Genomic DNA, 12,294 nt, shown 5'->3' with positions numbered 1-12,294 from the left:
GAGCTATGCTCGAAACGTCAAACTCTCTCATCTCACCAAGCGTCAAGTTAATACATTTTTTGTTCACATCTTAACGCTCCTGTTTTTTTTTTCGTTGTTTTATTCATTTTTCTAACTCGATTATTTGAACTGTTTCTTTATTTGAATTAACTATTTGTGCGTGTGTATGTGCGAGAGAGTTTGTTCGGTTGTTTGTGTTTGTGTGTGTTGCGTAGTTAAGATAAATCTCACCTGTTTTCTCTTGAAGCACATGCTTATTCCATTCTCTCTCTCTCTCTCTCTCTCTCTCTATATATATATATATATATATATATATATATATATATATATATATATATATATATATATATATATATATATATATATATGAGACAATATGAGATTTAAAATCCTGACAGAAATGAAGTAAGCGCTTAGTATAAAGGAATAAGGTTAAGTTTCCTTCAAGAAGATACCAGTAAATGTATGTAGAATATAAATCGCAGGTAAATCCTCATGTATGAAATGTAAATCCGACATTTCTTTAGTAAAATTTTAAGAAATTCAGACTATTTAACAAAAGCCAATAATACGTACGCAGAATATCATATCTTTATTTTAGATCACACTTTAAAAATGAAGCAATTCTTACAATTGCCTTAACATATAAATATAATAATAATAATAATAATAATAATAATAATAATAATGATAATAATAATAATAATAATAATAATAATAAAGAAAAGAAAAAAGGAAAAAAAGAAAAAAAGAAAAAAAGAAATAATAATAATAATAATAATAATAATAATAATAATAATAATAGTAATAGTAATAGTAATAATAATAATAATAATAATAATAATAATAATAATAATAATAATAATAATGATAATAATAATAATAATAATAATAATAATAATAATAATAATAATAAAGAAAAGAAAAAAGGAAAAAAAGAAAAAAAGAAAAAAAGAAATAATAATAATAATAATAATAATAATAATAATAATAATAATAATAATAATAATAGTAATAGTAATAATAATAATAATAATAATAATAATAATAATAATAATAAAAGAAGGTATAGACACACGCCAGAAAAGGTCGCAGAAAACGAGAAAGCAACCATACTCTGGGATATGCCAATACACACAGATAGAGAAATTAAGGCCGATAGACGGGAAAAAATGCTTTCTAATTGATGTATCAATACCAGCAGATGACAACGTTTCCCTAAAAGAAATGGAGAAACTTTCAAAATACAAAGACCTGAAAATAGAGGTAACTCGAATGTGGAATCTAAAAATAGAAACAATTCCTATCATAGTAGGTGCCTTAGGTATAATAAAAAATATTCAGACAAATACATAACAAAAATTACCAGGACTTACAAATATATATAACATACAGAAAATTGCACTATTGGGCACTGCACACATCCTACGCAAAACACTTTCAATGCAGTAATCATAAGAGCATCACAGTAAACCACAGCACACACCCAAGGCACACAGAGCTGCGCTCGGTAATGAAGTGAAAGCACGTTATGAAAATAAAACTACTGAATAATAAGAATATTAATAATAATAATAATAATAATAATAATAATAATAATAAAAATAATAATAATAATAATAATAATAATAATAATAATAATAATAATAATAATAATAATAATAATAATAAATAGCAACAAAAGAATGAGACCTCGATATTAAATAGAATATTATTAACATATGTTATGATTTAGAGTTTTATCATGGTTACCAAATCATTATCACATGTTTTTACAGATAAATTCCTCTATTTATATAATATCGTATTCTCTTTGTTTTTGTTTTTTTTTTGTTGTCTTTTCTATCAATATATATATACATACATGTTTATCATCCTGTTTGTTATTACTCAACGAAATTTGACAAACACCAGTGAAGTTATTCAAACATTGAGAAAGAAACCCTTGCTTTGTTATTGTCATTACGACATTTTCACGCATATTTGGGAACCACAAAGTATCCCATTGAATTGTGCACCGAACACAATCCGCTGACTCTTCTGTACAAGATGAAGAACAAAAATCGGAGATGAATGAGATGGAGTTTATCTTTGCAAGAATTTAATCTCAATATATCTATGCAAGAATTTAATCTCAATATATCTCAACATATTAAAGGTAAAGACAATGTCATTGCGGATGCACTATCTCGAGTCAGCTGATTGTGACAGGATGTTACACGTATTCGTATCCCTTATGCAGTTCTCATAATTTGTCATTGTAAATAAGAAAATTTTCACTGCGTTCAACTTTCTTCCTTTAAGGGGGAGAATGTCATGTATATTCATAATCAGTGCAAATAACCTTTTTGCAGAATTGAATTGACGTAGGTATGTATATATATACATACAGGAAGTGAGCCAGAGATGAAGCAGGTATTCTCGTTGACTTCCGGTTATCGAACAAGGCAGGTAATCACGTTTACTTTCTGTTAAAAAGGAGATTTCAGAAGACAGCAGGGAGATTGCGTGGATAGTTCAAAATACGAGAGGGAGCTGCATACGGATCGGACCGTTCACCACCTACCTTTGAAAAATCGAGGACTGGACATGAAATTCTTGGGGTAATATACCTGTAGTTACATAATTTCAATCTTTGAATATTAATTCCGTTTGAACAATTTCTGTTGTTAAAAAGCCCTAGCAAGAAGCAACGCCAAGTCTAAGTTAACTTGAGACATTCATTCATTCAACCAAGATCAACGTCATTCAATAATTAATTTACTTTATAAAAATAAAATGTAAAAAATACCATGCTAATTCCATATTTTTTATGAAACTTTGAAATCTACATATAAAAATAGTCTAAAATAAAAATTGCTAATTTTACCGAAACAAAATGTGTATATTTATATAAAAATGTTGATGACGTCACTGGACATCTAAAGCACAAAAGCAGCACGCAAGTATTCTACTTTATGGTTAATAGATTACTAAAGAATAATAACTACACAATAATTCTACGTAATGCTTCATAGAAACTTAGACACTTTACGTCGCATTAATTAATTAATTATTTAATTAATATAATAATCCCTTCTACAGGAATTAACCTTATATAATAACTGAAAAACTATTATATTCAACATCATATACAACCTCACCTATTTATCTATTATATTAAACTCTTTTATTAATCTCATTATATAATGATTGAAAAAATTATTATAAGTAATAATATATACATATATAAATTAATATTTAGTAGCAGCAACAATATGTATGCATGTATATGTATATATGCACATGTGCATATATACACGAATGCACATACATGTATACAAGCATATGTATATGCACATGCGTATATATACACGCATAAACATGCACATATTCATACATATACCATACACAAATACATGCATATGTGTACACATACATAGATGTATATATATATAGATAAGAACACAGTTGGTAATTAATGATTGCTTCATTCATAATACACATTATTGATTTAACATAATTCAACAATAGCTATGTATCTGCACGTCTTCATGTGAGTGGGTTCGAGAGTGCACTCTTAGTAATAAATATTTTCAGTTACACTAACTAATTTCCCTTTCTATATCTTTTCTTTCTGTTGCTCTCAGAACTCCCCGAAATACTAGCAACTATTTGACAACTCCTACTACAATGGAAACATATTTTTTACATCTCCTCTCTCCATCCATTCAAGTCAGAAGTTGTTGGTGCAGATACGGAAAGTTTTACTATTTCTAAATGTTTACTGCATTTTATTCCATGAAGATTTTGTAAAACTGAATCTCATGAGAAATTTTACTTTGCATGAACTTGTATTTGCTGAGAATTCATGTAGTTACATGTAGTTACATCATTTAAATTCCTTCATAGCCCCAAAACATTTCAATGCTGTTTGGTAAGACTCTGTTGACCTGTCAAAAATAAATACTTCCATTTCGAAATGTTTTTTTGTCTTTTTTACCTTTTAAATACTATTAGTGTACATTATGACTATCTGGGCGTAGAATACATCTTTGGTATTTTACTTTGCATATATCGAATACTTATCTTACAAGAGAACACATTATGAATATTGTCACATGGTTGCCAAACTCATGAAATAGTTTCCCTTTCACTTTTGTGCATTCACCTCTAAATAAATGAGAATCAGTTTATTACGCTTCCTTGAAACCTTATGTCCATCCGCAACGACGATTCTTTCTATAAATATACCCAGTTCATAGTTAACATGAAACATCCGCCTGGATTTACCAGATTTACATTTTATATTCCCAATAAAGATAAAGCAATCACCTATGAAGATTGTTTTTCACAGCTCAAAGAACATAGGAATCCCACTTCACGCACCCTATTCTTTTCCTTTCTATTCCCACAATTTCGCTTTCGCCCCAAACATTACAGACTCTGGCTTTAATCCTCTTCGTCTTTGTAATTCCCATTTTAATTCAAATCTGGTTATCATTTCTGAAGGGTCCAATAAATATTTTATATCCATCCATACTTAGCATCGCTGTTTAACCGTAACCAGGTACATCAAAAACATGAAATACTACATCAGGTCAGTTGAGAATTATATTTACTAATAGACATAATCTTTGCTATAGTTCGTATGTTTCACATATTCACATTGTTTATGAAGTGAATGAAGTGTCATCATAGTTTTGAAGAGTTCGTTTCATAAATAGGATTTCATATGAAGTATAAAGAAAAGGAAAAATAACCGAGTTTTTATATGTTAATGTTATTTTGAATTGCTTTTTGAACTTTCTACTGCTATTTAACGGTTCTCCTCTTGAAGTTCTGAATTAGATTATCTTTATTTTATTTCATAAAAAAATTGATATATTACTTGTAACTATTTGACAATGGAAAATCATGACATACATAAAAAGAAGAATGTAAAGAATTTTCAGAAAACATATTCCTAAAATGAATCAGATGCTTCAGAGTTGGAAAAAAATTGTTAGTCTTTCTGTCGTTTATTTATTTTTACTCCCTGCTAGCTGTACGAATTAAGGGTAGCATAAAGATGAAAAATATCGATTTGGATGTTTTATTATTATACATGTGTTGAAAATTTGTGAACTTATAATTCAATTTAACTAGCGATCTTAATATTTTTGAAATAAACATGATAGCCAACAATTTTTATCGTTTATTTAAATATGAAATCCCAAAGAAATTAATTTTGGTTTATATTGTAGAACGATTATGTTGCGGTGATTGCTGACAAGACAAGCTACTGAATTTCATGATACCTAAATATGCATGACACTCTTTTATTTGTTTCAGTTATCTGACTGTAGCCATGCTGGAGCACCGCCTTTAGTCGAGCAAATCGATCCCAGGTCTTGTTCTTTTTAAACCTAGTACTTATTCTATTGGACTCTTTTGCCGAACCGCTAGTTACGGGGACATAAACACAGCAGCATCGGTTGTCAAGCGATGTTGGGGGCCAAACACAGACAAACAAACATATACACACACATATATATATATACATATATACGACGGGTTTCTTTCAGTCTCCGTCTACCAAATCCACTCACAAGGATTTGGTCGGCCCGAGGCTATAGTAGAAAACACTTGCCCAAGGTGCCACGCAGTGGGACTGAACCCGGAACCATATGGTTCGTAAGCAAGCTACTTACAACACATCTACTCCTACGCCTACGGACGCAGATTTGACTCTATGTCTAAGACACTTGCATAGTAGCACATGATTACATGATCGAGTCAAGTACTGCATGATAAGCTAACACAGCCACACACACTTAGTGACACACACATTCACACATACACACACACGCACACACATACACACACACTCACACACTTAGAAAGAGAAAGAAAGTTTAGATAGATGAATAAAGAGCACACGTAGTTTGCGACCCTGAACCGACATTCTTCCCTTATACCTTTTTTAATTTCTTTTGGACGTTCTTGGTGTCGATATATAATTTAATTTCGTACTATGTGGACAACATTTTCGGAAGTCAACAGAATGCAGGTGACAATTTTGTTCTCTGTTGCACACAGCAGATATACCGGTAATATATTTGCAAATACACCAGTTCATATGATCAAAGTCTTCGAATTACCAGATTCCTAGATTTGAACATAATCAGCTTAATCAGCTCGTTTATCTCTCAAACAAGTCAATAGCTCTTCTTCCTCGTCTTTCAAACAAATATATTCTTGAAAAAGATGCGAAATGCAAAATGTATCATCCCGTTTAGTATTTAGAAGACTGTTAAAAATGACTCTTTAAACAAAATTGAATCATCTTTAGCATCATTTGCAAAACAGGGACCTCTTTCTTGTCCTCCTCGTCCTCGTACTCCTCGTCCTCGTACTCCTCGTCCTCGTACTCCGCCTCCTCTCCTCCTCCTCCACCTCCTCCTCGTCCTCCTACTTATCATCATCATCATCATTAATTAACGTCCGAATGCCATGCTGCCAAGGATCGGATGGCTTGACGGGAAATGGCAAGGCCAATGACCACACCAAGTACTATAGTCTATTTTCGCTTGGTTTTTACGGCTGGATACCCTTCCTGACGCCAACCAGTTTACAGAGTGTACGGAGTGCTTTGTACGTGGCACCAACACCAGTGCATATTTGATTTGGACCACCAAGAGTTGCAGTTAACTTCTGATCTTTGTGGATCTTGAAATGTCTTTTGAGGCCTCCGTTTGATTTGCAGACCTTATTGCATATGAAATGTACATATGGGTGCGTGAGTGGGTGCGTGAGTGGGTGCGTGAGTGGGTGCGTGAGTGGGTGCGTGAGTGGGTGCGTGAGTGGGTGCGTGAGTGGGTGCGTGTATCATGATTGATCGCTAGCCAGTAAACTTTTTATTTTATTTTCTTTCTCTATTTACTTCTGTGTTCCTTTATGTTGAAGAGCGTAGGCTCGAAACGTAAACGACTTTCTCACTTCCTGCTGTTGAACTAGTACATCTGTTTGTTATTTGCACAACCGTCTTCGTCTTTTTGTTTTATTTGTTTTTGTTAATTCCAAATATATATATATATATATATATATATATATATATATATATATATATATATATATATATATATATATATATATATATATATATATATATATATATATATATATATATACAAATGCCAAAGAGATCCTTCTGATAGAACTCACTGTGCCTTACGAAACGAGGAGCGAAGATGCCCATGTCTACAAGACAGAAAAGTACGCCGACTTGGCCAGAGACCTGAGGGACGCTGGATACAAAACCAAAGTCCCTGCAGTCGAAGTTGGCGTCAGGGGATTTGTAGGTTCATCTGCCTACAGCCTCATGAAACAGCTGTCCATCTCTGGAAGAAGAGGGACTAGAACTCTGATGGCCATGGGAGAAGCGGCCAAGAAGTCCTCAAGTTCAATCTGGTCTTGCAGAAACAAAGGTCAACTTCATAAGGCTTAATTTGCCCCAATTCAAGTGAGTGCCAGACCATATTGGTGTCGTCGTGTAGGCCTGCGCCTCTGGAGCGATCCGGATTCTAATCCTACTGGGACCGTGAGAAAAAAGAACCCTCACACTTGGGCCGTCCGACCGCTCGCCAGTGTACCCAGCTGGAAACGGGTACTTAGCCGTTCTCAGGGCCGCACTATTAGAAACAAGAGAAACCAATCCCACCTAAGGCGTAATAAAACGCACAGCAGTTTGACATCCGGGGGTCATGACTTAGATGTAGCCCTCCCCTTCGAGTGTCAGGAGTTAAGGTCAGAAACACTTGCCTAAAGGGGGTTTCTCCTTTGAAGACCACCTGGTGTTACGCTCTCACCGTGTTTCTATTCACTATATATATATATGTATATATATATATATATATATATATATATATATATATATATATATATATATATATATATATATATATATATATATAAATAATAGGTATATATATATATATATATAAATATATATGTATATATATATATATATATATATATATATATATATATATATATATATATATATATATATATATATATACACACATATATATATATATATATATATATATATATATATATATATATATATATATATATATATATATATATATATATATAAATAAGGATAAGATCGATATTGATCTTATCAAGTGGTCAGCATGGGAATAAATACCATCAAAGGTAATAATTATTTAAAATTATAATACGGGTATCTAAGAGATACCACCACGCTGAAAAATAGCAGTTAAATTCTGACTCTAAAACCACAATAAATGTCCACATAGCACGAGTAGCGAAGACGAAGACCAAATAAACCAGTAAAAATAAGATAATTCCAGATCCAGGATTTCTGGCTTTGCATAAATAATAATGCTTTGCCTTCATCGGTGGAATATACTCAAGTACTCAAGTAATTTTAAATAATTTTAAATATATATATATATATATATATATATATATATATATATATATATATATATATATATATATATATAGAGAGAGAGAGAGAGAGAGAGAGAGAGACCTATATATTTGTATATATACCTATATACATATGTGCATGCGTGTGTGTGTGTGTGTGTGTTTATTCCGACATAAATACGTAAATACGCGCTCACTTATACACATCTATGCGCACACATGTATAACTTGCGAAGGTTTTGTATATTAATAATGTATGAAAGAATCTCGAAAACAACGCAGATATTCAAATCATCAGCTTTGCCCGTACCCAGTCGGTTAAAATTTTAAAGTTCGGACATTAGATATAGAACCATTCTCGTCTTGAGAGTAATAACATCCTTAATATTATATGTTTTGTATTATTCTTTGTAAAATAAGATTAATATACTCCAGCATCTTGTTTCAATATATACTTAAATGTCAAGCATACGCTTGTCATTTGATAGGGTATTAGCAGGGATAGAATATAGTTATTTTGAAATAGCGTAGCTGTCAGGAAAAGCTGTAGAGCAGAAACAACTAAAACAGAATGATAGCAAGGAAGGGCTTTTACACCATGAAGATAAAATAGTAAAAGCAGATACTTCAGCCCACGATTGTAGATATTGAAAAGGTCTTGACACCATTCATATTTCATTGCTGTGTATGGATTCATTTGGTGTAACATGACAATATGTTAAGATTATGTTCTCCATTCATAATAATCGTTCGTATATGACTTTTCCATAACTGCTATCTGTATTTTGTTTTGACATGAATAAAGAAATGCCATCATCGGTGAGCTTTCAAACGTTCAGTAATTGTGAACGGGATTTCATATCTTTTGAGCTTAAAACATTGCTGAAATCGTACATAAGTAATAGACAACACAGTTAGAAATTTCTTTGAAATACTACTCCAAAGTTTGAAGTCTAAAAGGCAACAAAGGAATTTTGTCTTCATTATCATTATCATACAGGAGAAAAAAATTAGCAATTCAAACATTGAATTAATCGGAAGTGTTTGGGGAATAAGTTATACAACGTTATGTAGCACTGCCCGAAACGTAATGTTCAAACTGAGTAAATATTGGCTGAAATTGATGGCATATAAATCTGTGGTCACCTGTACCTGCGGAAAAGATTGGCATCGCGGAATTCATTCACTTAGTGATAATCTTTCTTGGAAATTGACGAGGATTTGTGTATATCTCCAAAAGATTAGGACGGCGAGTGTTCTAGTTTATTCTATCAACGGAACAGCCTGCTCGTGAAATTAATTTGCAAGTTGCTGAGAACTACACAAACAGGAAGATTCGGCGTGATGTGAAATGTGATGAGGTTGGCCCTTTTGAAATACGGGTGCAAAGTATTAGTTGCCAGCTGTGTTGACCAGAGGAATGTGAAATAAAATGTTTCGCCTGAGAACATGAGCATTGCTTGCCCAGAAAGTGAAACTATAATCATACGATCCAATGCACTAACCACTAAGCTACGTGCCAGAAGTGAAATATGGTCCTGCTGCATGAACTAAAAAGCACAACTATACCACATGAAAGAGACAGTTTCATAACAAACATCTAACAAGAATACCACCAATAAACTATGCCTGTAACAAACATTTTAACAACAAACTCAGATGGATAAAACAGGAACTACAACGATCTCAGTTTGGCAAAATCAACACATACGAGATTGCCATATCGGAATTGTAAACCAGCACAGGATTTCGGCGCCAGGACAACAAAAAACAGTAGAACCACCACCACCATTAACAAAGAGCAATACTTACACTCCTGGAATATACAGTGCAGTACAGCTAGATACGGATAAAAGGCATACCTTAGAGTTATCACCGAAAAATTTATTGTCTATCTGAGATGGAAAAAACACTTTCTTAAAAATAAGATGGTTAGGACAATACAACAATAATAGCAATAGCGATGTTAATGACACCAATAATTGTGACAATAACAATGATAACCACAGCATCCCCTATAGAAACAACTATAACAACGACAACAAAGACATACGAAACCAAAACAACAACTATAGCGATGATAATCACAACAATGACAACAACGCCCCACGCACAGACAACAATACCGACTACATCATCCACACCTCCACCAACATCAAGACTATCCACAACAATAAAAACAAAATACACCACAACAACAATAACAACAATGAACACAACCCAAGCATTACTACCACTTCCGCCAGCGACAACAATGCCAGCAACAATAGCAACAATAAACCATAACGATAGTAACACAGGTAGCACCCTACAATCTGTCATCTATAAACCCAACAACTAATCATACGACATGAAGAGGATCTACCCCGCAAACGTACCCTTCAACAAAAGGTATTTATCCCACCACAGACTAACAATGAGATAGAGGCAAAGATTTACTTAGCTAGAAATAGACTCCGATATCTTTGACCGGTACAACATAACCACTAAAAAACATAATGAAAGGGAAACCCACCAAATCATACAAAAACTGAAACAGCAAATTAGGATCAAGTAATTAGTGTGCCTCCCTACCAACAAGTCAGGCAGACAGTCAATAACAACACGTCCGTCGCATGAGAGAAGTTGCACTACAGGACCATTAAGGAGTGGAAAAGCTCCTCAATGCACACATGAGAATGTGGTGCACCACACTCCATCCAAAGAAGCAGACTGCACAAAATTTCTCAGGCATTCAGCAACGATATTCCTACGCTATATGGTAATAAAACGGGCTAACAACAAACACTACTACAGTACAATGAAGTGGGGTACAGTTACGTCCCCCGCAAGACATGTTCCTCCATTGGGCCTTGTGATGATGATGATGATGATGATGATGATGATAGGAGTAACTATAAGTTTAAATGTATGAGTAGAAAATATACACCATATGTTAATTTTGATAATTCTCATAATGGTAACTTTGATAAAGACAATAATATTTGGGTTCTTTTATCCTTGTGCAAGACAAATAAAATCTAATTTCATTAAATATTTTTTACAGATCTATTTCTAAATATTCCAATAGGGAAAATAGGTATAATCAAATTATTAATAATAAAACAGTTAGAATTGTTTTTTCAATACTAAAATCTTATTTAGAATTACCTCTTCGATAAAAAACAATAGATTAGATATTTTTTCCTAGTAATATAAATAATAATACTAACACCAATAATGACCCTAATGGAAGTCGTGTAGCAGAACTTGTGATTGTAGGTTTAAGGGTGAATGTTATTTGAATAATTTGTGTATCCATAATAACTGTATATACGAATATAGGTTTGAATGTGTAGGAAATAGTTATTTTTATATTGATTCAACAGATAATTTTATCAAATGACGTATTACAGACAATAAATATACTTTTAGAAGCAGAATTGTGTAGCACCAGCTTATGTAAATTTATAAGGACGTTAAAGAATAATAACAAACTATATAACCTTGAATGGCAAACACTTAGTCATGCTAGTTCTTATAAAATTGCTCATTTTGTGTGGAGGAAATATATCAAATTTAACATCGACAAGGAAACTTATTAACCTCGGAGAAGAACATGTTTTATCTTGTAAGCACTTTTCAAATTGTGTGTTTAGAAAATGTAATCAAATTTAATTGATTATCTAGTGAATTATTGGGTATTAAAGTATAAACTATTTTAGATAGTTAAATGTTAAATTGATATATAATTTTTACAATATATATATATATATATATATATATATATATATATATATATATATATATATATATATAATTTCCCAGTAAATTTTGTAATCGTTACCAATATAGCATAATACTTCACCCCAAAGGATCATTGATTAGATT

Source organism: Octopus bimaculoides, chromosome 13 (genome assembly GCF_046866305.1).
Source record: "Octopus bimaculoides isolate indiv1 chromosome 13, ASM4686630v1, whole genome shotgun sequence".
Classification (NCBI taxonomy): domain Eukaryota; kingdom Metazoa; phylum Mollusca; class Cephalopoda; order Octopoda; family Octopodidae; genus Octopus; species Octopus bimaculoides.
Note: the sequence above shows the minus strand (reverse complement) of the source record.